The sequence below is a fragment of the Labeo rohita genome, unplaced genomic scaffold, assembly GCF_022985175.1.
Source record: "Labeo rohita strain BAU-BD-2019 unplaced genomic scaffold, IGBB_LRoh.1.0 scaffold_130, whole genome shotgun sequence".
Taxonomy (NCBI): Eukaryota; Metazoa; Chordata; class Actinopteri; order Cypriniformes; family Cyprinidae; genus Labeo; species Labeo rohita.
Window position 1 is genome coordinate 36,433 of NW_026127450.1, and position 5,579 is coordinate 42,011.

Sequence of the window (5,579 nt, forward strand, 5' to 3'; positions counted from 1 at the left end):
GAAACATGATGCAGATGGAGAAGATCTTTGTATTTAATATTACATTTAAAGCATTCACTACAATACATGAAGCAAATATCCTTGAAGCCGTATGTAAATATCCATAATACCCATTGGGATGAAGATAAACCTTGCTGTTATCTGGTCTATAATTTGTAGTATTCCAATACTGTATTCATATTTCCTCTAGGTGCTGTGAGTTCTTCCTCCCTGCAATAATTCAACACAAAAACATTTACCGAGCTCTCATGATTGCAGACTGTCACAGTTCAATGTGAATCAAAAACTCACCAGCTCTTCTTGCACAGATGATCTGAAGAAGAATCACAGTAGGAGCAGCAAACACTGCAACCTCAACAATAATCACAATCACTGCAGGAAAGATGAGAGACACAATCAAGAGAAAAACAGAGTCGATCTGTGAACTGTGAATGAAGACAAAGGTATAAAACAGCGAACAATGCAAAGACGTGTCGTACCTCTGAATAATGATCCAGCAGTCCTACTCACTTCAGTTTGTGCTGGATCTGTGATCATGTCTGTTAGATCAGTTCAAACATAATGAACATATGAACCAAACATCTTAATACTTAAGCTTACACATCACATAAATGATAAATATGCACTGGACCTGTGTGAAATGAAAATGTCTCAGTAATGTCACCTTGGTTCTCAGATAGGGAACAAGACGCTGTGCTGGCGCTATAGGAAACCACCCCTTAGGTGACGCCTGATACCATCACACCAATTTATTGACCAGTGGTGCTTTGCACCGCCCTCTCTCATATATTCCTTATTAGAGAGCGCTTGCACCATCTAAACTGAGATTTTCTATGATGAAGGAAGCACTAAAGTACACTCTAAAAAAACGCTGGGTTGAGACCGCTGGGTAAGAAAGTTGGGTTAATTTAACCCAATTTTGGGTTAAAACTGGTCTTAATTTATAATCCAGCGCTGTTGGGTTAGGAACGCGGACTCGAGAGAGAGCAGGCACGTCGTGTCCACCGTACGTCAAAAAGTGCGAGAAGCAGCCATTTTCTCAGCGTCTGCAGATGGAAGCGAGTGAAGGATGATTTTCGGTAAGTAAAGATTAAAAAATGTAAAATCATCATTCATTATGTGTGTCCGGGAGTATTTTAAGACTTGGAACGCGGGAAAAGTCGGAAAAGAGCTTTTATTGTAAAATACGCTGACGCGGTTTTCGCCTCAGAAATAGTCTTAACGGCCTCTTCTACTGAACGGAAGAGATAGCTTTAATACAACGTCTGTGAGTTTCATATATGTCATATTTACACAAGATTTAGGTGTTAATAGAGGGTTATTAACCGATTTACAAAGGTAATTCGTAAACCTTTTTCCCCCCGCGATTAAACTGAAAGTAGTTTCCTAAAGAAAACGGCGTCGTGTAATGAAGACTAACTTAATTATTGTAAGGCTCATTAAGTTTTAATTGTTAAAAGTAATGTTTTGCATGTAATATTTCAGACTTGTTGAGCTTCGAGTCTTCATTGTGCCCGCGCTGGGAGTTAACGGCACAGAAGACCGCGAGTGAGAGGAGGCGATCGGTTCAGCTTCTTCAGAAGAGACGGAAAGACGGTACAAGGCAAGTAAAGGTCATAATTCCATATAATATCACCTTTTTTGACTATTAGTAAAAGAATGGTTGCATTTTTTAGAGATTGAAAGCCAGAGACATAGGAAAGCTTCATTTTTTTTAGGATTAATGCAAGTGATTTTTAGAAAATACATGTTTCTGTTGTCTTCTGCCTGTTTACTTCACATTTTGATACAACAACAGTATGATGACTATTTAATCCATTGATGTCCGTTTTTTGCAGAACTCAACTTTGAGGCTAACACCACAGGAGCCTACTTGTGTGAGGAGGCGATTTTTCTGAGCTTTTGAAAAGAGGGAAAGGTGATTTAAGGCAAGTAAAGGTAATAATTTAATGTTATATTTAATTAATAAATTTATTTATTTGTCTAAGAGTAAAAATCTGTTTTATGTAGATGTTCAAAGCCAGAATCAGGATAGATTCATTCTTTTTGATTGATACGAGCTATTTGTAGAAAATAAACATTTTCATTGTCTTCTGCCTGTTTACTTAATATTTTGATGCAAAAATAGTATGATTACTTGTTCACATTTTAATTAAATAATTGATGTGCATATTTTTCATTGCAGAACTCAAACCAGCTCTGGAGTTAACGGCACGGAAGGCCGCGTGTGAGAGGAGGCGATCTCCTCAGCTTCTTCAGAAGAGAGGGAAAGACAGTATAAGGCAAGTAAAGGTCATAATGTCATAATTCCATATTATATATATTTTTTGACTAGTAGTAAAAGAATGTTTACTTTTTTGTAGATGTTGAAAGCCGGAGACATAGGAGAGCTTCATTCTTTCAGGATTGATGTGAGTTATTTTTTCAAAATACATGTTTCTGTTGTCTCCTGTTTGTTTGCTTCACATTTTGAACAGTATGATGACAGTATGATGTTCACATTTTATTTAAACCACTGATGTCTGTGTTTTTTTTATTGCAGAACGTAAACCAACTTTGGAGTTAACAACACAGAATCGTGCTTGTGTGAGGTGGTGATATTCTCAGCTCATTCATAAGAGAGGGAAAGGTGGTTTAAGGCAAGTAATGGTCATATTTTTTTTTTTTTTTTTTTTTTTTGACTGTAAAAAAATGTTTTATGTAGAGGTTAAAAGGCCAGAGACATAAGAGAGCTTCATTCTTTTAAGATTGATGGGAATTATGTTTTAGAAAATAAATGTTACCGTTGTCTGCTACTGTAGTATTCTAAAGCACTGTGGTAGACAAAGACAATAAACAACCACACAATATGGTTGAAATTATAAAACAGTCTAGTTACCCATCCTTACAGAATTGGATGCACCTCTGTTTGAAAATGGTTACATTTGAACTAAATGTTTTCTTTTTTAAATGTTTTTCTATTTTAGGCCACTGATGAAGAGCAGGTGGTGACTGGGATGAATGCTGGACAAAGAGGAGAAATGATCTTTCCCCCAAACTGATGCAACGGTGGTTTTAAAGGAGGAGGCCACCCTGGATAATGTCAAAGATGTTGCACGCCTTTGCTGAGCTGATGGGACTTCATGACTACATCAACTATCTTAAAGAGATTAAGGAAATTGGCAGTGATGCATTTTCTGTATGCAGTCATGGACTATGAAACAAACCGTAAGTGTATAGTCTGTAAAAAACAAAATGTCAAATGCTCGTTCTGTGTTGTTCAGTAGAAATGGAGTTCACGTTCATTCGTACACATACTCACAAGACTTCACACATTTGCTTGTGTTAAATGTTATAATGTCAGTGTTAATGTTGTGGTTTTATTTTTAGTTTGTGTTTAAAAAAAAAAAGAAGAAAGAAACTACTAATTGTACAATTATTGTGAAGTAGTGTTTTTTGTACAGTAGTTTTATACAATATACAGAATTTACCAGAAAAAATAGTCAGCAGATGTTCAGTGCTTCATTTATAAACTCTGTACCTGCTAATGCCATATTTTTTCTGCATTTCTTTTCACATGCATGTTACTTTTGAATGTTTTCTCTTGTTGTAGTTTTTAATAAACATTTATCTTTTGATAGTCATTCTGTGTGTGTTAAAGTGATTTTATAATGATCAAGATTTGTAGATTTAATGCCTAGCTCAATTTTGGGTTCATTTTAGCCTAGCAGTGTAGTAATTTTAAACCATAAAAAAAGCAACCCAGCATGCTGGGTCAATCATTCAACCCAACTTGCTGGGTCAAAACAAACCAGCGTTGGGTTTGTCCCTTTTTTACCCAGCGCTGGGTTGCCAAAATAGCCCAAATTGGGTTGTTTTTAACCCAGCATTTTTTAGAGTGTAGGAGAATAGCAAGCAATGCAGTGACCGATCGCATGCTGTTTGAGAGAGGGGCTTTCAGTGGACCTTTAAACCTTAAAGCACACTATAGATGACAGAAGAAAACAGTATCTGAGAGCCAATGCAAAGCACTGATGTGAGAAAGACAGTGATGATGTACTTTTAGTTTTGTGTGTGTTTGTAGTCGAGGGATCCTGAGAGTTTGTGGTGTGGATTGGAATCACTGCTACCGTTGTTTTGTCTTGAGCTGTAAAGATGAAATCTGTTAGTTCAGATTAATCATACTGTGGAATATGACAATCCTATTTTATTTAGTTAACACACAGGACAACTCTATATTAAGACATTTAAGAGAGACTCTTTAGTAACTGATTGATGAATTTGTTTTCTCACCTGAACTCTTAACAGTATATGTGACTGAGGTCTTGACTTGATTTCTGTGAGTAACTTCACATCTCCACTCTCTGTTGTCATCTTCATTCAGGAGTGTTGTAGTCACAGTGATGATACAGTGTCCTGGAGCTGATTCCTGATATCTGGAGTCTGATATGATCAGTTTAACACCAGCCTGATTCAACAAGAACAGCTGAATTCCCTCAGAATGGATCCAATCATCACAAGAGACTCCAGTATGTGAATATGAATACAACTGACAGTAGAGAGTCACAGAGCTGCCTGCACTGATCTCAGTCTGTGAGGATGATGAAGAGACTGAAACACAAAATAACACACAAATCACACATTTTTCAATCATCATGAGAGTTTAAATGAAGAATTTGCACTTTTTAAATTGACCACATAATATTAAAATTACCATGAAGAACATGCAGAGAAACACATGCATCAGCTCCTTGTTGTTGTCCATTCACATATTGTCGGCAGCTGTAAAATCCATAATCTTCTTTTATGATGTTCTTGATGTTCAGAGAGCAGTCAGACCCCAGACTCAGTCTCATGTCTCTCAATGTCTTTCTTCTTTATCCCTAAACCAATCAGTTCAACTGCTGCTGAATGTCTGTTATAGATCCATGTAGTTGATTTGCAGTCATGAAGATGATTATTACAGGGCAGACGGACATTTTCACCAGAACTGATGAACACATGAGTCTCATCCACTCCACTGGTACCTGAAACACAAGGACTTTAAGTTACATATTATTGAATGAAAATGTATTGTATGCAGACAGACATATAGAGCATGTAGAAATGTGTTTACCTGTGAGAAGTGAAGAGAGAATGATCAGTCCCAGCAAACACAAATGACACTTATCAGCCATTTTCTCTTTCTGTCAGTCTTCCTCTTCATTATCTGCTCACAACTCTTTCTTTATATACTATACTATCAGCTCTTCCTGTGTTTGTTCACTTCCTCTGATCTGACCAAGTGAGTTTTTAAATTCTGCTAGTGTTCATATATTGTGACACTGTATTAGTCATAATGGAGTACTGTTGCTTCATATTTCTTGTAAACATCCTCTCAAATTCAAAAATATTTTATTACTAATACATAACATACAGATATGTAAGAACATATACTGTACATGTTAAATAAGCAAGTACGTGTCTGTAATATGATGGTGCAGATAAAAACACGGTTAATTCATGAAGAACAGCAGATACAAATCTAACTGACACTGTGTCTCCACATTTTTTCTTCTAATTGTTTAGGTTCATTGTAGAAATAAGCAACTGTGTTCATG

General features: G+C 36.4%; 1 pseudogene; it reads right to left on the bottom strand.

Annotated features, from left to right (window-relative positions):
• Positions 1-4,240: 4,240 nt before the first annotated feature.
• Positions 4,241-5,212, bottom strand: LOC127158015 (uncharacterized; annotated as a pseudogene).
• Between the last annotated feature and the right edge of the window lie 367 nt (positions 5,213-5,579).